This window comes from Gracilinanus agilis, chromosome 4, assembly GCF_016433145.1.
Source record: "Gracilinanus agilis isolate LMUSP501 chromosome 4, AgileGrace, whole genome shotgun sequence".
NCBI classification, from domain to species: domain Eukaryota; kingdom Metazoa; phylum Chordata; class Mammalia; order Didelphimorphia; family Didelphidae; genus Gracilinanus; species Gracilinanus agilis.
Genome location: NC_058133.1, coordinates 232819038 through 232845835, shown reverse-complemented (window position 1 = coordinate 232845835; position 26798 = coordinate 232819038). Strand labels below are relative to the sequence as shown.

Here is a 26798-nt window from a genome sequence, read left to right as displayed (position 1 = left end):
GATGGAAAGCGAAAGGGAGATGGAGAGGGAAGACGAGAGGGAGAGGGTGAAGGAGGAGAGATACAGACACAGACAAGGAGAGACATAGACGGGGAGAGACCAACACACGGAGAGACACACACACAGAGAGTGAGAGAGAAAACGAATATCACTTTGGAGCCATCCGAGGCCGGTAGGCACAGAGTGCGAGTGTGTGCGCGGCGCGCGTGTCTGTGTAAGGCTAGCGGTGGGAGGGGGAGTCCCTGGCGTACTCCAACATCAAACAGAGCCCCGTATAAAAGGAAGAGAATCCAGAATGACAGCACAACAGCTGATCCCACACTTAACCCTTTGTCTGCCGGAGTTCTTTTGCAGCCAGTTCTCACACCCTTTCTTCTTAGTCTCCTCCCTGTTCTCCCTCCGTTTTTCCCAGTGGAACCCCAGCTGCTTCTGGATTTAAAATTTTTGATATTTAAAAATCCCCCTTGGTCCTGGCGCTGGTTCTCCTCATGGGGAGACACTACACTGGCTTTGCGGGTAGGGAGGCGATTGGCCCTGGGTGCTCAGATAGCAACTATATTAAGGGAAACCAGCCCAGTGACAGGGAGTTTCAGTGATGTAATGAGGGCACCTACGCAAAGGCTTCCTCACGGTTAAAAGCTTCTCTAGGCTATTCAGAGCTTGGAAATCCAACCAAACCCTCTGGCTGTGCTTCCTTCCTCTCCCTATATCTCAAGTTCTAATCTGTGAAAGAATATAGGGTAGGCCATGCATACATGTGTATATACCACCTAATAACTACACTGCCTCAACTCCTCAGATGCACAAAATCTGGATGAACATGTAAATTTGGCCACATTCCAGTCCATCTTCACCTGAACACATCAGGTAGGTGTGCATAGCCTCTCTGGGACATACATCATGTGGAGTAGCACCTGGGCAGGCACACGTACACAGAATGTGCAAGCTACACCATCTCCATCAGTACTTCTCCCCTCATATTGGCATATGTAAAGAAACGCACATTATTTATCTGGTTTCATATAAAGCAGCACTGAACAAAACTAGGCACATGCCATATCAGCCAGGTACCTGTCTCTTCATTTCTGCCTGCCCATATATAGATGAAGAATTACAGAAATACAAAGGGTACTCCCTGTTCTCAGTTGACCTTCCTTGAACTTGGCAGAGTTTAAGGTGATTGTCATCTTTACCAGCAGCTGGAAGACAAACTGTGACTAGAAGGGGTGATTTTTCTAAAGCTTTAAGTTCATGCCTATATGGAGTAAGGAAGAGTCTAAACAATTCAGGTACCAATTTTTGATATCTCCCTTCCTTAAAGTAGTGCAGTTTAATCCTCTTCTAGCTGGTAATCTAAGTGTTCCTCTGAGCTTCCATTCCTTCCCCTTTTCCCCATAACCTTAAAAGTCATGTTTTGGAGCTCTGATTTAGTGTAAAAGCAGAGAATGGAACTATATGTCTCGAGCTTACCTAGGTAGAAAATGGTAGAATGGGACTAAAAGCTGGATCTTCTACCTCTTAGTACAGTGGTTTTTTTATAATAATCACTTTTATTAGGACCAGGGGCATAAATTGTGGGTATAGAGTTTTACAAAGCCAGAATTTGCAAAAGGACCAGAAATACCCTTCCCTCAGACACTGGAGGGATTGTTTAGATGATGATGATAGCACAATTATGAGTTGGAAGATAACTAATATATATCTCTTGTCGTTGCATTTTCCTGGCCTGTGGCACTAGAGGGCTTTTATGAATTCAGTTTTGCCTGCCCACAGCCCTGTTATTGCCCTCTTCCTCATGATTTTTGCTCTTGCCCTAGAGGAGCCAAGTGGTTTCCCTCTTAAAAAAAATCAGTAAAGTCTTATAACCAAAAAGGACCTCAGAGATAACTTAATATCTTCATCCTTTAAATCCCTTGTCTATCAAGAAATCTTTCCTGATAAACATGGAATATTGTGTAAACACCTACCTTATAGTAATAGCTCGAAGGTACCAATTCAGTTTTTAAAAAGCAACTTGTAGTAGAGAGCCAGGAGAACCATCATTTAAGACCCACCTCTGCAACATGTTGGCTGTGTGACCTTGTACAAGTCATCTGGGCTTGAGGGTTCAATATGTGCACAGATAAATATAGTGTAAGGTAGACTGTGATGGAAAAGGAGAGATCCAGACTCAAAGCTCTAGGGAAATTTGAGGAAGAAGAAAAATATTCAATCCTGGTAACTTGGAAAGGCTTTATGGAGAAAGTAACAAAAGCATAAAATATTCAGAAAAAGTTAAGTAAAGCATCTGTCTTTCAAGTTTCTGTAAGAGAGAGGCCCTTCTGGGTTCCACAAGTTACCCTAAATGAATGAAACCTAGAGAGGGCCCCAGAATGTAAAGTAGCACAGACCTCTGTTCATATTATTTTCTGAAGAAGAGGCACTGGGAGTGTAAGAATAGACACCAGGTTTTAAGTTTCAGGATGCTACAAGCTCTGGCTGTTTCTAACTTCGATTCCATTCACTTCACATTTCCTAAGCCATTACTATGAGCAAAAGCACTGTGTTAGTGTCATAATTACAAAAATTAGACCTGAAAAGGACCAGAGATCACTTCATATTACCTCCTAGTTTTACAGTTGAGAAAAATGAGGCCCAAAGAGAAGCAACTTGATCAATGTTTTATGTCTAAGACTTGAAACTGACTTCTTCTGACTCCAAATTCAATACTGTTCTTGCTATAAGATTTGGAGATAAAAATCTAGGTATGACAAAAGGCTGGGTTCTCTAAGAGCTTAATATTCTTATTGGCAGTAGAGGTTGGGGGTAGGAATGGGACAGTTGGGAGAAAAGTGATTCCTGGAAGAGACTCTAAGATGTCTCATTCTGAAATGAGATATGCAGAAATCCAAATTGGGATGTTATTGCTGTACCCATAAAAAAACATTGAAAGCAAAAGTCTTATCCTTCCCTTCCAACAGCTGGTAGTGGGAGTAGGGGAGATGGGAGAAGAGTGGTCTCAGGAGGCAAATGCAATAGTAGCATAAGGTTCTCCAGATCTCACAGGTCCCACTCTGGATGTACTCTTGGGAGTCGTTAATAAGTAGTTATTGGTGCCTCCAAAGAGACTGAGCAACCTCTTTCCTCCCTAGAGGTTGCCTTCATGAGCCAGAGTGGGTGGCAGTGGAGTCATGAGTGGAGGAAGTCAATATTTCTGGTATCTGCTACTGAGGGGAAGAGAAGCTATTAGTTGGTAAAAGCTGTCAATCTCGTATTAATATTTGCTGCTTAAAAAAAAGCTAAGGAAAAAATATCCCATTCACCCTGAATCTGAAAGGGGCCTTGTTAGGGAGGTAAGAACTGAGTTGTAATTATTTCTATGCTCCTGGGCACCACTATAAATATCTAGCAAGGGAGACATCTCCAAAGACTCTGATGGTTCCACAGCTTTTGAGATATTCATGATCTTCACTAATTTCTCATGTCCTGTTCACTTTCTCTGAACAGGGTCCTTCCTACTAGGTGGGTCTTACCCTCCAAGAAAGGATGCCTGCTTAGTACTTTACTTTTCTTGGGTCTACTAACTTATTATCTTTCTTGGGTCCATTTACTTGGAAAGAGGCTAGTATAAATTTGGAAGCCAGAGTGCTTGTCCTTGCTTGGTCATGTAACTGATAAAAAATTACATAGTCTGAGTTGCACTGGGCAATTCAGAGCCTCTATAAAATGCATTTATGGAAATTTCTATCAGTGATATAAAGAAAAGTTGTAGGAGCGAGTTGAGCTTGTCAGCTTACCTTCGGGACACCCAAACTATTTTTTCCAACCCAGACTAGCCCCTTGGAGGGCCCAAGAACAGTACAAAATAAAAGCTCATTTGAAGTTTTATGGCTCAGTAGTGGTTTTTACATTACTGTTCAAGACTAGGGAAGCTTCCTAGCTGGGTCATGCCCAAGTATTCTTGAGCTTGTGGCAAGATTGCATTCTTGGCATACCTCTTAACAGTTAGTTTCCATTCTTGGTACGTTAGTTCTATTAATTGAAAAACAGGTTTCAGACTAAGTTAATGTACTTATTTTTAAATTTCCAGTTTTAGGAGTATTCCCCATTTCCATGAACTTAGCACATGACTGTGGCTACACTGACCATACTCTCAGCACAGCTATCTACTATGGAGGGAGAAAGGATTCATCCAAAACTAAAACGAAGCCTTTGTTCTAGTTTCAGAGCTCAGCCTTGTTCTCCCTCACTCCCCTTCCACTTTTTATCTCCATTTCTCCTTTGAAGTGTCTCACCAAGAACACCTGCTAAGAAATAGGCTGACCTACCTAAAGTCAACTCAGGACGAGGGATGACTTCACCAGTTTCAGGCTGCTCAACTGATCTAAACACTACTACATTCTATAAATATATCCAGCTTCATGCTTTCAATGGTGTCTTTGATACCCCTGTAACCCACTCCAGGATATTTACTTGGCCAAGATTCCAAGAAGAATATGGGGGTCAGCTGTATACAAAGGACCAAAGTAGTAAGCTATGAAAGTCAAGTACAAAAGGAAGCAACTCCAGAAGAATAATCTACAATGGGTACACATGTGTCTCTATAAGGGCAGAAAAAGAGGTAGGAAGAAGATCCTTGGACTAACATGGAAGAGAAAATGGAATAGAGAATAGAGATGGCAACATAGAACAATGGAAAGTCTTCTTTGTTAATCAACTAGGAGAACTTACTTGATGATTTCTAAGTAAATGTATCCCTATTTCCTAAAAGTTAGAGAGCTAGGTCTATAGCTGGGACAGAACTTCTGCACCCTCTTAGAAAAGATATATTATAGTCATTGAAAGGAGCATTAGGTTGGAGATGATAGCTTTCTTTTCAGTCTTTGAAAGCTACATGATTAAGTTTCTGGGGAGGATACTTCCCACTCCTGAGTCTTATAATCAAAGCAGAGGAATGGGTAATAGAAAGACCAAATGTGATGGAGAGGACATACAGAAAAAAATAAAGACTAGATACAGGTAAATGGTGACCTCTTTATCTGAGTTAAAACTGGAGGACTATTATAGAGGGCTCAAGCATGCTTAACTAAATGTTACTTTTTGCTATTGAAAGTATAATAAGGGGGAAAATGAGGTTGCTTCAAATCCTGGAACCCCACCAGAAATGACCAAGAGATTCTTGAAAAAGTACAAAGATCAGTTAGCATAAAGAGAACCCTGTTCACCCATTAGAGCAAGCCCTCCAGTCCCAGTGAAGACTGCAGCAAAAGTGAAAAATAATTTTATTTATCTGTTTAATTAAGAGCTGTTTGCCAGCCTCACAGATTCAGGTCTATCCTTCTCACTTACAACCACGTCCCAGCAAAATTAAACATAATAAATATAGGGAGACTGAAAGCAAAGGGCACATGTGAGATATATGAGCAAAGGCAGAAGTTGCACAGGGTTGCAGTAATAAGCACATCTTTCCTTTGCAAGCACCTCGCCCCTATGGGACTGTAGACCAGCTGAGCTTTTGGAGAGAGGGGGTGCTAGATTTACATAGACTTTTTAAAAATTCTCAGCACTGTTCCTCATTGTTATTTATTTTAAAGGAATCCTCAGGATTTCTCTCTTCTCTTTTTTCATAGAAGGGAAGAGAATTTGATTCAAAGTAAAAGAAGTATCTAAAGCTGGGCATTTTCTGGCCTTGAAATTTTTCAGTGGCCTCCTATTGCAACCAAAAAGATTGGTTCCAGGCACAGAGAGCATCTGGCCTGCCAGATACTGGTAAAACAATCAGTCATGTCTTTCCTTTAGCTCCTTTGAAGCTTCAGTTCAGGGTGCTTAGCCCCAAATCCACACAAGATGACACGACAGGAGAAACGAAGGCCAGGGCAGATTTCCCCCCAGTTATGCTCTAAAAATTTAATTCTATACCAGATGCTTGAAATTTCTGAGGCTAAGAGCTGAATGCTATGAAAGAATTATATTACTACTGAAAATAGGGCGGATCAACTTGGGCCTTGCCCCATGGTGTTGAAAGCATTTGCAGTCCTTGAGTAGAAAAAACAGAGCTTACTATCTTGTAAGAAATAAAAATAATTAAAGTAGGAAGTTACCAGATGGTTGGATCCCATATCTTTCTCCCTCAATCCCCTGTCATGTCTTAGGTTTTGCCCACAAGATTGATTTGAATGTGCCTTTTTGCCACAGGAATGATATTTTTTTACTTTATGTTTTTTAACCCTTTTTAAAAATATTTTTAAACCCTTAACTTCTGTGTATTAGTTCCTTGGTGGAAGAGTGGTAAGGGTAGGCAATGGGGGTCAAGTGACTTGCCCAAGGTCGCACAGCTGGGAAGTGTCTGAGGCCGGATTTGAACCTAGGACCTCCCGTCTCTAGGACTGGCTCTCAATCCACTGAGCTACCCAGCTGCCCCCTTTTTAACCCTTTAAAATGGTTTTTCCAAATATATTATCTCATTAGTTTCTTATAACATATTAACTATTGGGATGGGAAGGAGAACAAAGGAAGGGGAACAAGCATTTTTATTAAACATCTACTATGTATCATGCACTGTTATCTCAAATATTTCTTGAAAGGATAAGTAATAGAATACTCTTTTTGTATATAAAGAAACTGAGGCATAGAGAGGAAAAGAGACTTACCCCAAATTAGGAAGTTAGCAGCAGAGTCTGGATAATTTGAGTTTCCTGACACGTAGTACTCTTTTCTCAAGGTATTCCTGCTTCCTACCTTGTGCCAATTCTTATCACTGTTTGTCTTTTACTACTAAACAGTGTCCTTAAATGTCATTAACTTCAAACTAACTTTGTCAGGTTTGCTATCATTTACAATAGATAAGGTATTTATTTAATCTAGCTACTTTTCAGTTTTCCTTGTAATGATCATGATCTCTTTCTTTCTCATTAGACAAGAGGTTGGGAGAAATCTGTAGGACTGAGCCATAAACAGAAATAGGAACTGTGATTGGATTGTATACAGTTTTTTTTGTTTGTTTGTTTTTTAAACCCTTGTACTTCGGTGTATTGTCTCATAGGTGGAAGATTGGTAAGGGTGGGCAATGGGGGTCAAGTGACTTGCCCAGGGTCACACAGCTGGGAAGTGGCTGAGGCCAGATTTGAACCTAGGACCTCCCATCTCTAGGCCTGACTCTCACTCCACTGAGCTACCCAGCTGCCCATTGTATACAGTTTTATGGCTTTTTGGCCTTCATGATCCCATCTTCCTATGCACAAAGGCGATTAACAGGTCTTTTTCAAGAAGTGTATTTGTTTCTCATTTTTGCCCCAGCATCAAAACCACCAATTGGCTGATGAAGTGTCTTGTCTTGAGAGAGAGATTTGAAAAGGAAAGGACTGAGGGAAGTCCTGAATGACCAATATATTTATTTGTTCAGTTGTAAAGCTATGTCTAATTTCTGGCTGGATCACAAATGAAATGAGCCTAAATGGTGGATTCTCCAATGCAGGTATAGACATTGGTCTTTGTTTATGCCCATACTAGGCAGGCATTGTAGTTACCCCTGTCTGTCAGGACTAAGGGGCCCTGACAGAAGTGCTGGGCATAGGGAAGGTTGGCTTATTTACTCGTAACCATTGACTTCATCCAGCTGTGTGAGGTTTTAGTTTTTCAGCATTGCATCCTACTACATTTGGATGGGAAGAAGTGATTTAAAATTAATAGCTCATATTTGACCTTTAGTACTCCTGGGATTGGTATGGACACATATATTTGCTCCAGTGAGGTGAGGATAGGAGAATAAGAAATGAGGAAAGTGGCAGAAATTAGAAAGAATTTGTAGAAACTCAGAATTTGGAAACAGAAGGGACCTTCAAAATCATCTAATTTGAGCATCCATCTTCAATTTACAAATAAGGAAACAGGCCCAGAGGTTGAAGTGACTTACTTAAGGCGCCACAGAAAGAATCAGCTATAGACCTGAATCCTAGGCCCTCTAAATATTAAAGTCAATATTTTTTTGCATTACTATATTCCCTCTTATTGCATCATAGACTTAGAAGAGGTCTTGAGAAGGGTAGGGCTTCAAGATCAAATTGTCCAGCTCTTTAAGCAAGTCTAAGCTACTTGTGACAGAGTTATATATTCTGTTCTTGAAGATCTCCAGGGAAAGAGACTGATTCCTCTTGGGAGTCCATTCCAGTGTTTTATCACCCTGGAAGTCAAGAAATTCTTCCTTCTGCCAACTCCAATCTTGCCTGTCTTAATTTGATTTAAAGGGAGGAAACCTGAGGACAGTTACAAGGGAGACCTTGAGGAAGGAAGATAAGTTGGATTTTATTGGTCTATCACTTACGGAGGTTTGTAGGATAAGTCTCTCTTCCCCTTCCTTCTGCCCCCAACACAAAACATTGTCTCTTAGGAAGTTAGCAGAAGCCCCTGCATTTAGAACACTTACTTCTGAGCTAGCCTGAAAAATGCCTCAAAGAGAATGACTAAAATGTTGACTAAATGATAATTTAATATGGTCCTTCCCATTGGGGCAGTTGTGAAGAAGTGTCAGGATTAGAAAGGACTGCAAGGAGAAACTGAGCACACAGATTAGCTTCTAAGATGGATGAATTTTGCAAACTCCTAAGAAAAAAGGCTCTTTGACTGGGATCAGCATCATCATTTCATGAACAAACAGAAAGGGAACCTCAATTGTCATCATGTCAATAGATAGCTTAAAAAAGATGGAACAAGACTCTTTCCAATACCTATCTTTGTTTTCCCTGCATCTTGTTCTTAAAACCAGTACTGGAATCTTTCTGGTGCTACCTCTTTTTCTATAAGTTCCTATAAAACTTTTCTTTACAAGTTAGAAACTAATGTCTTTTGAATGAATGAAGTAAAGAAAAAAAAAAGAAACATTTATTCTGTTCTTTATTACATGCCAGGCATCATGCTAAGTAGAGAGTGGAGACCCAGGCAGGATGTTTTGACTAGGGAGTCATAGGGATGGTGAATATAGTAAAAGGGTGGTGAACTGATATTCCCTTTCTTTTGTACATGTATAATCATAAAAAGGAAGAGAGAATATAGGATATAATTGTACCACAGTGAGAAATAGCAATAGGTAAGGGAGATCTTGGGCACAGAGAAGGTATGAAGGCTGAATCTCAGGAGTTAAAAGAGAATCTCTGGCTAAGAAAACTTTCTGCAGCTTCCATCCTAGCACTTACGCTGTTAACAAGGAACTTGAGGTCTCCAAAATATAGAACACAAGGGGACTGGCATTGTGTTCTTCCCTACCTTTTTGTGTCCCCTGAAGCCACAGCAACAGCTCATTAAAAGCTCATTAGGATCCTGACCCAAAGTCCCAGAATGACTATGTTGCCCAGGCAAAGCACACCACCCTGGAGAGTCAGGAGCATCAAGGTTGGGCAGCTTGAGCTAATGCTATAGACAACAGATGGGGAGACTGGACAGGGAGGAAGCCTAGGAGAAGAGTTTCTCCAATTAACCCCTTACTGAAGGATGGATATGTTCCTGGAATTGTACCTTCTTTAGTGGTGAGAGGCAAACTTGTCTGCCAGTAAGACAAGGTGCAGATATTAAGCATTAAACTTCATTACCTCTGATATATATTCAGTGTCAAAATATGAGGATATAAAGGACCTCTTCTTAGTTTGAGGAAGCTGATTCACAAGGGAGATGTTTAGCAGGTGTGTGTATGTGTGTATATATACATATATATATATATATAGGGAGGTGAAGATTCTTAACCTTGTGTCTATGAACTTAAAAAATTGACAAATGGAAATCAATACAATTGTTTTCCTTTTTAAATCCCATGAGTTTTAGTTTATTTAAAAATATATTCCAAGGTGTCCATAGGTTTCACTAGATTGCTAATGGGGTCCATGTCAGAAAAAGTTTAAGAACCTCTAGAGATGAGTTAGAATAGGGAGGGCCTAGGTAAGGTCACTTGGGATGCTTCCAGTTAACCTCCTAAATACAAGCTAACTATCCAACAACTCGGTATACACCAATGTAGCTTTACAAGTTGCTGTGTATTGGCTAAATGGATACCACAGATTTGATTTTCCATGGTTTTTTTAAGGAGGCAGCTAGTTGGTGGGTGCATTTTAAAAAAAATAGCATCTAACTTACTCTAAACTGGCATCAGGGTCCAGTGTTGTGTGGCACAGAAAATGACTCTCACTTTCCAAGGCATGAGGTTTCTGAGAATACACTGGCAAGGAGGTTTGGAGAAATTTGGCAGCAAGCTAGGGGCTCTGTGCTGCTCTTAGCTTTTCCCTGCTTGTCTTCCTGCTGAGGGCTGCAGCATTAGAACAAGGGGAGCCTTCTGTTCCTTTGCTTACTTCCCTGAGATGCTATGACATTTGATTCCTGGTTGATTAATATACAGCTGACAAGAGACTGTATTTAAGGCAGCTTTAATTCTCTCAGGTCACCAAACTCAGGAGAAGCAGAGATGCAAGGAGCCAGCTCTGCTATAGATCAAACATGGGAACCTTCAAATCATTCTGTGGCCTAATTTCTCACTGCTGCTGCCGCCTAATCTCCTGGAGTCAAAGGAGATATTGAAACTGGGCTGGGAGGGTCGACTGAATTCGGCACCCATTGCTAAAACCTGTTTGGCAGCCTAGATTTAGAAGAGCTAGAATCAGGACTGCCATTCAGAACTAGGGACAGCTCTGGTCATACCAACCAAAGTGTAAATGGTTTTACTGATTGGCAATACTGATCAGCTAGTAGTATGCTCTATGTCATCTATGTCATCCCATCCCTTCTTCTCTCCATGGCACAAAAGGGTTCTATCATCCTCCTTACTTTTGCCCCAGTCACCCAGGTTTGAACCTAGGTGTCATGCTCAGCTCTTCATTCTCCCTCTTCTTCCCTCTGTCTAGTTTGTTGCCAAGGCCTGTAGATTTTACCTTTGTAACACATATTGCATAAGCCCCCTTTTTTCCTCTGAAACCCTGGTATAGGGCCTTATCATCTCACACCTGGATTATTACAAGAGCCTGCTGATTGGTCTCCTTGGCTCATCCCCAGCCAAAGTGATCTTCATAAGTTATAGGTCTGACCATGTTACCCCCTCCTCTACTCAGTAAACTCTAGTGGTTCCTTATCATCTCCAAAATCCAATATAAAATCCTCTCTTTGGCATTCAAATCCAATTATGTGAAGCCCTTGCCTTTCCCATCTTCTTAACTTCCCCCTTCCCCTAAACATCCTGAATGATCCAATGGCACTAGCCTGATTACTTTTCCTCAAACAAGACTCAGGTTCTCCTCACTATATCTCTTAATTTCAGGCATTTTCACTAGCTGTCCCCCAAGCCTAGAATGCTCTTCTTCTTCATCTCTGCCCCACTGCCTCCTTCTAGTCCTGGCCAAAACCATATCTTCTATACACACAGCCTTTCCTAATCACCTTTAATTCTATTACCTTCCCTCTATTGATTATATAGCCCCACCCCCATATACTTTGTTTGAACCGTGTTACTGGTATATTGTCTCCTCCAATATACTGTGATCTCCTTGAAAGCAAGAATTATCTTTTGCTATTCTTTGTATCCCCAATGTTGGTGCTTTATAAATATTTATTGATTGAATGGGTCCTCTCCTATCTTGGCTTTTCCTTAGATGCTTAATGTTCTTCTTTAGCTAGTCCTCTTTATAGCTGCTCTTCTCATATTTTTTGTAGTCTTGCCTTTTTCTCTCTGCTTCCTGGAGTAGAAGATAGTGATTCCAGGTTCCTCAAGTGAAGCAAACTGCTCCCTGGATCTCCTTTCTCTGTCTTCCATGGCCTCTTGTGCCTGGGGCTCTTCTGGTTCTGGCTCAGCCTAGTCCTCTCCCAATTTGCCTCATTAGCATCTCCTGAAAAGCAGGATAATTTCTCTGCTTGGCACCTGGATGCTCACTTGCTAGGGTATGCCTGCATGTTTGCCATTTCCTCTGAAGTGCCTTTTATAGATCTGGTCTGTGTTGCAATTCAGGCAGCACCCTGGAATAGCACAATGCAGGAAGATTACACTCGGAAGCCAGGTTTGTAAATTACCACCCAGCAGGAGGAAGGAGAGATGAAGTGGGAAGGCACTTCTTAATTGGAGAACCCAATGCAGAAAGCCATTCTCATTTATGAGCAAGATCTTTCCCAATCATTCTCACTGCTGCCACTAGCTCACCACAAATTAGGAAGAAGCATTAGCACTAGAGCTGGAGGGAACCCTAAACTCACTATCTTATTTTCATCTGCAAGAATGATTTTATTAAGATTTCCACCATCCCTCTTGACATACTGAATTTATTCTTCCAAATACAGGCACACATGTACACACACACACACACACACACACACACACACACACACACTTAAATTGACAGTCATCTATAGATTCCTAATTTATGTTACACTTTCTAAGAGAAAGATCCAGTGGTTAAAAATTAATAGCAAATTTATAGGAATTCTATATGGCTATTATAGAATTATAATGAAGCGGCTGCCACTTGGCTGTGTGTAGATAATTGGAAATTGGGGATGAGAGAAGAGAATCTTTACTTTATTGGAATTGTGTTTTTGAGAGTAAACACCATGAAGAGGGTCAGTGCAGCCCATAAACTGGCCTCTGGAGGAAAATAGTGACTGGTTCAGCACCTACTTGGAGTCAGACTAGCCAGAAAAATCACTTTATCTGGCATTGCAGGAAGAGGGAAAAGGACACAGATATATCAACAAGGTGTAGCAGTAGAAAGAGCACTGGATTTAGACCAGGGACCTAGGCTAAAATCTTGGGTCTGCCTCAATTACCTAATAAAATAAGGGGTTTGATTTTGATGATCTCTAATGTCTCTCCTAGTTTTAGATCCTATGAACCAAAAAGGTGAGCTCTGGGCTTAGGGGACAAGAGGAAAGAAGAACAGAGTAATTAATGAAACAAAAGATAGCACAACAATTTATGAACAAATATGGTTTCAGAACAAGAGTCAGTGGGGTAACATTGGGTTATACCTCTTTTGCAAGTGTAACTAATAGCTAGTATTATTATTACCTAACCAGAAGGAGCAAAAGGATGTTAAAAGGTTCTTCTTTAGGAAAGGACCAGAGCCAAACATCTATGCAGAGCATTTTGGGAGCAAGTAGTCCAGTTCAGTTCTTGGAAGGAAAGGGATGTATGTGTCATGTTTCCTGGTTAAAATCAATGATTTAACCTCTGAGGCTGGGACCCAAATTTCAGATGAGATTTCTAATGAAAATGCCAGAACTTAAGCCATGAAGTTCAGATAATAGCATCAGACTCTAGCTGTATGACCCTGGGGCAACTCACCTAACCCCGTTTGCCTCAGTTCCTCATCTGTAAAATGAGCTGGAGAAGCAAACTATTCCCATATTTTTGCCAAGAAAACCTCAAAAAGGATCACAAAGAGTCAGATGTGACTGAAAACAACTAAACAATGAAAGTTAAAATGAGAAAGATAAGCACCATCCATTCTAATGGTCAATTAACACTGTGCATTCTCATTTACTATTTTGTACTTTGTAAATGTTATTTTTCTCCTTGTAGTTAAACTTGAGCAAAGCTTGGGATCGAAGAAGAGAAAAAGGGAGTTAATGTCTAAGACAAAGAAACATTTGGGGTTTCAGCAATAGCAATCTTCAGGGATCATAAAAGGTGTCAGGATGAAATTCTGCATTTGGAGTTAGGAAGATTTCAAGCGCCATATCTGACAATTACTAGCTGTGTGACCATAGATGACTCACTTAACCTGGATTCATTTGTAAAATGGTGATAGTAATTGAAGCACATACTTCACAAGGTTGTTATAAAGCTCCAATAAGACAATAAAAACTTTGTAAACTTTAAAATGCTATATAAATATAAGGACATTTGTTCTTATCTTTTAGGTTAGTGGAATTAAACATGTTAATCAAGAATGTCTCCCTGGATGAAGTTTTTAGGCCATTGTATATCTGACAAGGTTTTCTGTGTTGCCTAACAATGCCCATCTCATGGAATTCTTAAGCTCATGAGTGGCAGCCCTCAGGAAATCTGGGAGGAACCTTCTGAATTCTAGACCCTACCATTTCCAAAGTAGTATATGTGGCTTTTCTATTCATTTAACAAAGTGCCTAATGCCACCCCAACAGAAGCCTGAGGGACACTGAGGGACAGGAAGTTGTTGACAAGCTAAGGGGCAAGTGTTATCCTAATCTCCATCAGATGTGTTCAATCTAAGTTCCAGAGTTTTTAAAGAGTTTTCTCAATGCAGGGGCTCAGAGATACTCTGAGAAGCAAAGCCAAGGAGTAGCTCCAAACTGAGCAATCAAGTGCTGCTTGGGAGTAACACTATTCCAAATTCACTACTTTCTTTCCTTCATTCCATCCCATTCCATGCCCAGAATTCAATACAACTTTGCAATCATTTCATTATATTTAAAAATAATTAGGTCCACAAAAGTTTTATGTCACAAACTTAGAATAGCTTCTTATTATATTTCAATTATATTTCAATGTACTTCCATCTCCCATTATTCCTATTTTTGACTCTTCCCATCACTACAGGATTATAAGAGCAAAAACCTCTGATTGCAAAAAATAGCACTAAAAATTCTTCCATGGTCACCTAGAGACTATCCTTCAAGTAATCAGAATACCACAAATCAGGGAGAAATGTTATTATTGGACCTGGAGGGAACCCTAGCTTCATCTTTCTACCCTTATTCTCCCAGAATGATTTTATAAAAATTTTTCCATACATAAATATGCAAGAAAACAAAAATGAAATGGAGGATGGATTTCTTTCGATTTTTGAAAATTTTGATTCTTAAGAGAAAAAAGCAGGTGCTGGGGAATAGCTAAACGAATTGATCACATGAATGAAAATTCACATAAAATAACAAATATGAAGAGTTCAGAGAAACCTAGAAAGACATCTGAACTGATGCAGAGTAAGGTAAGCAGGGGCAGGGAAGTAACACCCAATAATTAAAATGTAAAAGGAAAGAATAATAAAATACAATGGAACCCTATGAAATTAATAATGGCCAAGAAGTTTGGCTTTGAAGTAGAGTTGAGAAAATGTACCTCCTTCCCTTTCCAGAAGAATAGGGGTCATATGCAAGCATTATGCAGGTTAGATTTTTTTTTTACTCTTACCTTCTTAGAATCTATGATATGAAGTATTAGTTTCAAGGCAGAAGAGCAATATGGGATAGGCTGTTGGGGTTGAGTGATTTGCCCAGTCACTGCTAGGAAGTGTCTGATGTCATATTTGAACCCAAAACCTGACTCCCCCAGGCTTGGCTTTCTACCCACTTTCTATCCATCTAGCTGTCCCATGTCAGTTAGTTTTGATGAACTGTTTTTAATCCTCTTTCTTCACAGAATCACAGAATTTGAGAATTGGAAGGGATTTCAGCAGTCATCTCGTTTAACCCACACGCAAAAAAAAAAAAATCTCTATTACAATGTAGGTCATTCAGCTTCTGCTTGAAGACCTCTGAGGAGGGGGAATCCACCATTTAAAAAAATCTTTGTTACAAGGGAATGTTTACTGAGTGGCGAAAAAGGAAAGACATATTTGGAATGTATATAATTTAAAAACAAAGGGCATCAATGAAGATTTGAAAAAGTATTTGTTGCTCAATTTCCATTTGTTTCGTCTCTTACTGTTATCTTAGGCCTATGGGTTATTCATTTTCATTGTAAATCCAACTCCTTTGGAGGGGACAGGCAGGCAGAGAGATAGATTTAGAGAGAAATAGAGACAGAGGGGTATGTATGTATATAGGAATGTGGAGATAGGGTATATTGGGTAGGCTGACTCTTGTTGACACTGGGATGGTGAATATTGACTTTCTGCTCAGAGGCTGTTGGTTGTAGTTCTGCTAGTTGCAGAGGACATAGTGCCACCTTTGTATTTCACTAAATGGCAGGCAAATTCTAGGTCAATTAACTAGAGCATATTTGCCATCCTGATCTGCTCCCCAAGGAGAGCACCACCAGTTCCAGCAAGGAAACTAGGCCCCCATGCCAGGCTAGTTGAAAGAGGAAATGTCTGTCTCCACAGGGCTGAACTTATTTGCATTTGGCTCCAGGGTGAGCTTATTGATTTTCCTCTTCAGTTTATAGTGATGAAATTCTACTCTGATGTTCCAGGGCTTAGTAATAATTATGATAATAATTTGGACAGATTGTATCTAAGATGCCCAGAGCACTCTACAGACCCATGAACCATCTAGGCTCACCCAAAGACAGGAGAAAAGGTAGAAACAGGTTGTATAAAATTCTCCCCATTCCAAGGGTAAGAAAGGTAAAACCCAAAAGGAGAATTGCCTTAGGTTACTTATTCAGAATAGTTAGAACTGGAAGAAACCTGAGAAGCCATCTAGTCCAGAAGTGTCAAACTCCTTGCTGCAGCCCCCAAGCTGCCTGCAAAACTCTCTAGGGAGGGCCAGAAATGGATTTAAAATGTAATTGGGAAATGTTTAACAAAACAAATAAAAATATGATACAACATAGATAATGTTACTTTGTGGTTTTCTAAGCCTACAGGAATCCATTTCTATTTGAATCGGATGCCATTGGTTTTTAGCCATTTAATAGATGAGGAAACAGGATTTGAACCTAGATTCTTCAACTAAATCTAGTGCTTTCGATGCTCATGCTATTTTCTCTTATAATCCCTATCTGCTCCCTTTTAAATATGCACTCTTCTTCCCAGTCTGAATTCTTCATTTAAGCCAGTAATAATGATTCCAAGTACTTGTTCCAGCTTCTCTACACAGTGCTCTCCAGAAATCAGCACCTAAGGGTAGCTGGGTAGCTCAGTGGAGTGAGAGTCAGGCCTAGAGACAGGAGGTCCTAGGTTCAAACCCAGCCTCAGCCACTTCCCAGCTGTGTGACCCTGGGCAAGTCACTTGACCCCCATTGCCCACCCTTACCACTCTTCCACCTATAAGACAATACACCAAAAATTAAGGGTAAAAAAAAAAAAGAAATCAGCACCTAAGCTTGCATTACCATTGTGATTGCTAGGAGGTCCTTTTTTTTTCTTAGTTATCCCTGTAATCTTCACATCTCATTCCCAGCGTAGATGGAAAGCTGGAACAATCCAAGAAGCCCAAATGAGTTTAATGCTTTCCTATGGCAGCATACTGGGTTTACTTAGTTTTCAGGATCCAATGCATGATTCAAGTGTTTGTAACCATCTCCCTCACCTACTTGGACAGTTTTCTTTTCCTCTGTATTTTCCCAGTATTTCCAAGTGCTAGAGAAAAGCAAGAAGATTCAAATTTAATTTCCAGGGCATTTTTAATTAAAGGCAATTGTCTAAAGTTATTTTGTTACATTCAGAGAGGGTATTTGAGAGAGTAGGTATATTTTACAATTTACAAGAATCAAACCAAAGATCTTGAGTTTGCAAAGCAAGCTTGGTGTGATAGGAAGCTCTCATTTATTATGCATCTACCCTCTGTGAGACACTGGACAAACAATGACCCAAAACCAACCTAACAGACAACTAAAAAATCCCAGTCAAAGCCAGCCTCTGTCCTCAAGGAGCATGGGGCAGAGGATATGATATGTAAACAGATAGTTCTTGCTTTACATAAATTCTCATTAGACAAATTTAACTTTACTAATTCTGAAAGAAATTTGCATTCCATAAAAACACTTATGTTAACATCAATGTACAGTACTGTGCACTCTCTCCCCACTCTTGCCCCTCTGCTCCACACCCCCAACAACAAGAAAAACCTAAAAAACCCTCCAAAGTAGATCAGATGTTGGAGAAATCCCCAATTCTGGCATGTCTGGATGGGGGCTTGACTTGAGACCTCTAGAGCCAAGAGACTCTCCACTCCCCTTCTTGTCTGTCCCTAGCCTCCTCATATTGCTGGTCACTCTCCTGTCTTGTTCTGCTTGTGTCCATGTCCAGCCCCGACATCTCTGCCCCCTCTTCCCTAAGATTCTGGCATGTCCTCAGGCAAATTTACATTACATAAAAATTGCTTTATATAGTGGTCTGTGGAACTGGTCCACTTATGAAATGTGAGAACTGTCTGTATATTCATGATAATCTGAGGAAAAAGAGATCACTAGTAATTGAAGGGTAAAGGAAAGGCTTCCATAGGAAGCTAGAAATTCTAAGGCAGTGGTGAACAGGGAACATATTTCAGGAATCAGACACCCTGGATAAAAAGCACAGAGGTAGAAAATGGACTGCTCAGTTCACTAGCAAAATAAGGTTGTTTTGAGCAGCCCTTAGGGCAACTAGGTGGCCCATTGGATAGAACATGCTGGGTCTGGAGTCAAGAAGACCTGAGTTCCCAGACAAGTCAATTAGCTCTGTTTGCCTCATTTTCCTCATCTGTAAAATGAGCTGGATAAGGAAATGACAAACCATTCCAGTGCCTTTGCCAAGAAAATCCCAAATTGGTCACAACTGAACAATAACTAGTTCAAGTATGGTTAACTCTGTTATCCATGAAAATGCAGGGGAACAGAGGCAAATAAGGCAGGGGAGGTGCTGGGCTACATGGGGGTGCCAGTAAGGAATTCACATTTTGGCTACAGATTAACCACAAAGCAGACTTTCACCAATGCATAATCCAAAATTTACTGAAGGAGAAAATCTTATTGCTAAATCTCATAGGACTTTACAACTAGTTCACAAACAACCTACAACAGCCACTAGGCAGCCTCACCTGGCAGCAGCTTTTCCCTAAGAGTAACAGTGGAAATCCAAAAGAATGGGAGTAGCCAAGTGCAGCTGAGCTGAGTGACTACAGGCTCTGCTAGGGAGGGGCAGAGACTCAGGGGAGCATGAACTGGAGGCCCAGGCTGGCTTCTATGAGCTGTGATTTATCCCCCTGCAGAGACTGCAATTGTTTGCAAGCATAACCCTTTTCTCATAGCTACTTTGCGTCTCCCTCCAAACCCCCTCCTCCAACATTTCTTTATGCTTTACAAAGAGATTTGTATCCTAGAACAAAGCAGAAACTAAATAATGTTTACCATAAGCAACTCTAATAGGGACAGACTGTTTTCTCTTTTAAATTTTCCCTGTGGATTATGATGTTGAAGGAAAAGTGACCATTCTGGTTCTTTTTGGCCCCACTCTTTGCTAGCCCAATCCCCAGAAAGTCCTAATACACCCTGAAGCTCAGTATCTGCATTAACAGAAGGAAGCATTAGTGTGGATTATCTAAAACAAAGGATGATTAAAAATAACAAGTAATAAAGTAACTTGGAAAGGGCTTTGGAGAAATATGAGTTTTTAAAAGCATGTTGAATGATTTTATTCTTCAAAAACATGCACTGATCGATGATGGTGGAGAGAGGAGTGTTGAGTGGAAGAGGGAAGTCAGCTTGGGAAGTGCCCCAGCAGCACACAGGGAAAGTAATATGATTTTGTGCTTCTCCCTGGTTGGAACAAGCTGGAGCTTTGCATTGTGCAGCTGAGAGACTGGTCCTCCTCTAGGTCCTTTTACAGTAATAAGCTTATATGGTAAGATTTCCAGGGAGCCTTAAAAAGCTGCCTTTACTCTGAAATTTCTTCTGATTTATTTGCTGATACCTCTTAAGAGTTCAGATACTCAGTTCAAAATGCAAATGTCTGTGGGAGAGGTAACAAACATGATGCTTGATTTTGGCTCATCTGGAAAGTAGGATTTTGTTTGGAAAGTAGGGAGAAAGAACAAGCAGGCTCTGGGCTAAGAAAGGAGAGGTAGAGGTTTGAAGGTAATGGGACAAAGTATGCCAAAGAGCATAGAAAAGGGATCTTGGGAATGCTAGAAAGCACTCTCTGAGTTTCTTCAATGCTCTTTCTTAACTCCTCATATTAGGACTTCTTTCTAGAATGCCTACTCTTTAGAGTTAAGGACCAGTTTCCTGCTGGACATCTCTAACCCTCTAAAATCAGGATCTGTAGATCACAGGTTATGAATCAGAATGAATTTTGAGCTGAGAGACATCTGGCTTGTGCTCTTAGTTCATTCACTAATTATGATCTTATGTATTCATCACTGTACTCTTAAATCCACTTAAGCTCCTTGTGAAATAAAATTATGATAACTGTTCTGTTGAACTCAAAACATCCTTATGAGAATCAAATGAAACAACACATATATAAGCATTTTGAAAACTCTGATATGCATTACAAATGTAAAGGATTGTTATTAGTAGTATACCCAGTACAACCCTCCATAAAAGTCATTAAATGCTTCATTATGAGATGGAGAAGACTTTAGGTTCTCAAAAGAGTGGAGTATAAGCTTTGGCATAGTCACCTATCTGGAAACGCTTCAAGCTTAGTACTGCCAATAGACTGCTTTCTGAGGAGCAGCCTAACTAAACACAGAGACTTAGCCGCAGCAGTTTGGTTATAGGTGAAAGTTTTTTTTGGCTATTACACTCATGAAATAAAAATACAAAATGACTTTTGTTGTCAAGGGGGTCCTCTGTGGCCCCTTCTAATGCTGAAGTGATGGTAGCAGAATGACAGAAAAAGCGACAGAGGGAACTAAGAATCACATGCTTTTAAGCTGCATATAAATTAAAATGTTAGTCCTCTGATTGAGTAATATTTATCCAATCATCAAGAAGCTTATCAGGAGCTGAATAACCTCAATTATTGCTATAAACGAAAGCAGAAGACAGGTGAATAAAAGATTTTGTAGAAATGATTTCATCATGTGATCAAGGGCAAGAAACATAATTTCATGGGATACCTGATCACCCTATCTTATAGTACTAATGATGAACATTTTAAAAAACCTAGCATGAAGATAAATACGGCTCATGAACCAACTTGCATAATTGAAGAAAGTGAAGAGGCAGATAAATTATGTTAACAACTTGACAAGATTTTTCCAAACCAACTTAATAGCTTTTACATTACCCCCAACTTTTCAGGAAGTAGAAGGGGGCACTTAAGAAAATTAAGCTGTGAACAAAAAGATGACCAAAAAGACAAACCTTTGCCAGAAACTACATCCTTCACTCTCTCTCTTTTTAAAATTCTTACCTTCAGCTTGGGAATTAATACTAAGTAGAGCAGTAAGGGCTTTGCAATGTGGGTTGCCCCTCTTTCATTTTTTTTAACCTTCCATCTTAGAATCCTAGAATTATAGAATCCTATAATCATAGAATCAATACTATGTAGTATTATACTACTATAATATTATACTGCTATTATACTACTATGACACTACTATGTTAGGGCTAAGCAATGAGGATTAAGTGACTTGCCTGGAGTCATACAATCAGGAAGTACCTGAGGCCATATTTGAACCCAAGTCCTCCCATCTTCAGGCTTGGCTCTCAATCCACTTGTCCTTCCTTAATTGTTAAGAATGATCTGTACACATATTCTTAAGCATCCCTGAGAAAAAAACTGAACTTGGAGGTTTCTCTTCCAACAAAGTGCCTCCCTTGTACAAATTAAAATCATTCGACATTCCTTAAATAGTGTGACCACAGAGATTTTTTTTCTCATCCTTTGATTTTTTTTTTATTTTAGTGGAAGGCAGGGGAAGGTTCTACATCTATTATTTCATTCATATAGAAAACTCCCAAAGCCTTCTACCAAAGGGTTATTGGTAACTTGTCTCTAACTTACAGATTTAAGGTCTTAGATAGTTGGGGGGACTTGGGGGCGGGACTGAGAGATCAGGTGTCTTACACCATAGAGCATAGATGGAACTGGAATGGACCTCAGAGGTGACATAAATAGCTTGAGGGCAAGGTTGTTTTTTTCCCCTCAACTGTTTTTGCATCTGTGGGACCTAGGTATGTGACTGACACATAGTAAATGCTTAATAAATATTTGTTGATTGATTGATTTATAGGACCCCATAAGGCTCCTGCTTCCCAAACCTAGGTCTTCCTGATTATAAGACTGGTCTTCTATCAACTACAAGGCAACTGGTGTTACAGTGTATTCAGTGTACACCAGGTCTGGAGTCAGGAAGAACTGTGATCAAATTCAGCCTCAAACATTTACTAGCTATGTGACTGTTAGCAACTCACTTAACCCTGATTGCCTCAGTTTCCTTATGTATAAAATAAGCAGGAGAAGGAAATGGCAAACTACCCCAGTATCTTTGCCAAGAAAACCCCAAAACTGGATCATAAAGAGTCAGATTTTACTGAAACAAATGAAAAACTTCTATCAACTACATCAGTGATGTCAAACATGCAGACGAGGGTTTTTAGGTGGTCCATAATCCTTCTAAGTGCTACATAGCCAGATTAAAATGTCAGTGGGAAATATTTAACATAATAAATAAGAATATAGTAAAACATAGTTATATTATATTTTAAAACTAAATCCATATGTAGCCTGCAGGGGCCCTTGAGTTTGACACAAGGTCCCATTGTATAATGCATCTTAATCCTCTCGTTAATAATATCAAATGATTCATAAAACAAGATGTATAAATGCCAAAAGTATTCATTGCCATTACAGAAGATATCATATAAAGAGCTTAAATGAAAATAAGGTTTCCTTAAAGATAGTAAGTCTTCTTTCTATTCCTGTTTGCAAATGACATACTGCTGATTGCAGGAAGCCCTAAAGCATTACAATATCCCCTTAGTGTGATTCATGGCCACTCAAGAAAGACTTTGTAATCTATATAGGAAAAACCAAGTGGATGAAAGATGAATATTGGCCAGATTATGGCATGCAGTTCTATAGGCAGTCAAATTAATTCATTTATAAGTAAATATAAATTGCACAAGTATTTCCAATGATTAAGGAACTGAGCCCAGAATTAAACAGACTGAGAAGAATGGGCTGGATTATATATATCTAGAAAACCACAGTATACTTTCAAGGATCCTAAGCTATTCCCTGACATAAAAGCCCTTCTTTTCAATACTAACAGTCGATTGGTGATACCATATTTCTTCAAATCATGGAACACTCTCTAATGACCAAATAAGAAAAGTTGCAAATGACATAAAGGACAATGGAGAGATACATGGTAAGTGGTTATATAGTGAAAATAAAGGATAAAAGATGGATAAATCAAGTGCTCCATGGGAATTTGTTAAATGTTAAATGTCCTAGGGGAAGGTGTCTGCTGCATTTTTATGTCCTCTGGTTATGAGATACCAATAACTTCTTTGAAAACAGCAGTTTATAAGATATAGTATCATTCAATGGGAATGGAATTTCTAGTGGGAAAAGGTTTGGAGTCATTATTTCAGCTCTCTCATCTACTAAACTGTAAAGTTCTTGAGGGTAGGAGCTATGTCATATCTAAGCTTTGAATTTCCCCTAGTGCCTAGCTCAGTGTATATGGTAGTTACTTAGACACTGGTTCTGGAGTCAGAGAACCTGAGTTTCAATCCCTCCTTTGATATTACCTTCATGATCTCCTTGGGCTTTCGTTTCCTCATCTATAAAATAAGGTGGTTAGATTTAGAGTTCCCTTTTAGTTCTAGGACTATGATCCCATGAATGTTTGTTGTATACTTATTTTTGACCTGTGTTACTTTGGGTAAGTTATCTTTCCTCTTATGCCACTCCATACTCCTACCTGAATCAAATATATACTTTGTGAAAGCAGATAACAGAAAAAGAGAAAATTTTAAAGACAAAAATCAAAGAAGGATATCTTTTGCACGGAGATAAATGGAGACTTGGGAAGCATTAGGTCAAGGCTCCATAGTAGAGGTGAATGTGCCCTGAACTGAGTGTGAGGAACCCTCAATTCTAGGCTCGGCTATTTAACCTTGAGCAAATACTTTCCCCTCTCTGGGATAGCTTCCTCTACTGTAAAAAGCAAGGAGTTGGACCATAAGGTCTATGAGATGATCCAAGTGTAGAATTCTATGGTTTCATAATTTTATATGATAAGACAGTGGAAAGGGTTTTTCCGGGTGACAGCCACCAGAGGGGGGAAGGCACTTTGCCTCCATGCCATCTGGCTTCTCTTTGGTGCCAGGGAAAAAGGTATACAGAGGGATGCTGGGACAGTCACAGCCTGTAGGGTTGTATGGAGCATGACTGTGGGGAGACAATAATGCCAATTCTTTAGTGCTAATAGCAAATCCTCACATCATCATAATAATAATAACAAGGAGACTGCACAGATAGCAAACCATTCCTCTGAAAAATTTCCAAGCTGACCTTGATGATAGGCTTGGAATCTCTAGGGTGCCATCTAACCAAAAGAGAAGTTACTGTTGTTTCTCTTTCCCTGACCATTCTGGGGAGGCAGAAGTTCAGATAGAAGATGCTGCCATAGGCAAAAGGCTCCCTCTGTCCTAGATGCTTTGCAATTTCACTGGCTTGAAAAGTGGGGGGCTGGACCATATGCTCTCTCTGTGTCCTTTTTAACATCCACCCTTTATTTCATTATTCTCAGTATTGTCACCATTCACCCCCCTTCATTCCCATCTGTCATGTTTCTCCACTCAACTTGCTTCACTTCTCAAGACCCTCTTTTCTTCCCACCTCCTCATAGTTTCTCACTCTTCCTTCTCTATCTCAAATTCAATCTTTAATGGGAACACTGCAGACTTTATACACCAAGGAATTACAATGGAAAAGACTCTGGATATGGAACTGGATAAGATTTTCATTTAACTTTTAGCTCCAATACTTAATAGCTATGTGGAAATGAGAAACTTACTTCACCTCTTCAGTTTCCTCATTTGTAAAATGGGAGTAGTCTTACTACTTACTTACATAATCTTAAAGTGCCATAGAAATGATTATTTTTATAAAGCTACCTTAAGTTTCAATGTGGAGCAGCTATACAAGCGAGGTCTCAGTAAATCCAGAGTTATATCCCAAATAACCAGAATGTGAACTCTTGTCTCCTCTCCTTGGCTGGTTCTCTAGGCTCAGTTTGAAATGGAATCCCTCAATCTCATCCTCAATTAAAAGACTAAAAGAGGTAGAAGGAAACCAACCAGTTAAACCACAAGATGCCTCAAAGCAGCGAAATCTAGTCTATGAATACAGTCAGATAAATAACAATAGTGAATGATAACAATAGCTGGCTTTTTACATAGTACTTTAAAATTTATAAAGCACTTGTAAATATTTGTCTCACTTAATCCACATAATCACTTTTGGAGGTAGGTGCTATTATTATCCACATTTTATAAATGAAGAAACTGAGGCAGACAGCGATTAAGGGATTTACTTAAGGTTATAGAGCTGTTGTTAGCAAGTGCATGAGGCTGAATATGAATTCCGTTCTTTCTAATTCCATACCCAGGATAGTATCCACTATACCACCTTGCTGTCTCAATTATAAATGAAAAGTAAATCCCTTGCTTTCTGGCTTCTTAATGTCAGCCATTATTAACGTACATGGAAGCTTGCTTTTGTGTATTTTCTCCCTCAAACTCATGTGTTTAGAACTTGATTTATTTTTAATGTTGTGATATCTGAATTTCAATATAATTGGTTTCCTTTGTAATCCTATGTTTATTTTGTGAATTTAAAACCATTTTTAGGAGTTGTATAGGCTTTCCAAAACTGCCAAAGGGACACATGACACAAAAAAGGTTAAGAATCTCAGCTTATACCCCACCCCCTGCATTTCCCCACACACATTCCTTTCCTTCCCACCTTCCTACTTTTTTGTGGGGGCTTAGAGAGAGCCCCAGGAAGTGCCTGCGGCAGACTCAGGAGAACTTAAATAAAAGTTCCTTCAAACTTTCACCACTACTCTGTCTATTTGCAATCCCTCTCCTACAGCATGCACCCCAAATGCTAAACTTCAAGCATCTTTCAAAAGCAGTTCCCTTTTCCTTGCTCTTTTTCCTGCTTCTGCTCCTTCTACCTGATTCACTCAGAGCTGTCACAATCTCAGGTTGGTGACATCCATCTCTGTACCCCTGTAACATCAGCAATCATTACCATGGAGAGTACCCTAGGTCCCCTGAGACACTAGAGAAAGAAATGACAAAGCTCCCCTGACTGGAAGGGCATGAAGATAGGTAAAGGAATCAGAGCATTTAGTCTGGGATCATGGATGGGCTTTGGGTGACAAGATCCTGAAATAAGGTTTAGAATGTTGGTTTCTGAAGGGAGGATTCATACTCCACTTCTACCCCCTGGAAGAAATTCATGTCCTAAGATGTTGACACCCTGGGAAAAAGTTTTGATGATTTCAAGTTAAGGCACCAGGTATCTTGTCTGAGACTTTGTGAGCTCTGGACAATGTAAAATGGTAAAGCAACAGGCCATATGTAGTGCTTTTTAGATTACAAAATTAATTCCTTATAATGATGTTGTGAACTATTACTATCATCATTTTACAAATGAAGAAACTGAGAGCCAGAGAGTTGAAGTGACAGGTCTTTGGTCATATAACTAAGTATCACTAAGTATCACATGAGAAATGATGTTGTTTTGTCCTTCATTTTTGAAGAAGACCAATGACATCACTAGAATCTATTGCCTATGAATTGGATTTAAGTAAGCCAGAGTTGCATAAGTTCTCAGCCTCACTCTCTCTTCCAGACTCATCCAGGGACAAGACAAAAATATGGATGACCAGCGATGGCCCAGGATGCAGTGGATGACCTTGGTGTTTTTGATGTCTGACCAAGCTCTAAGTGCTCCAAAGCACTGCTTTAGCTATTTTTCATGGCCTCTGGAACAAACTATTTTCATCTCTCTGTTGCACTGGGAAAGTCCTCTTTAACTCATTGATGGGTTTGTAGCTCACTCATTACTCTCCACTTAGTTTAGCCTTTCTGCTGAAATAGTTTACTGGGGTAGGTTCACTGCCAGGTGGACACCAAAGGTAGATGAATAGCCCAAAGGGACCTAAGAAATGATGATGTTCAGGCATGAGTTAGGTGCCAT

General features: G+C 39.8%; 1 long non-coding RNA gene across 1 annotated transcript; it reads left to right on the top strand.

The window, feature by feature from the left end:
• The first annotated feature begins 73 nt into the window (after positions 1–73).
• LOC123245308 lies at positions 74–26798 on the top strand. The gene is made up of 3 exons (XR_006506109.1): positions 74–172; positions 800–867; positions 26451–26798. It is a non-coding gene; the product is annotated as an uncharacterized LOC123245308 (long non-coding RNA).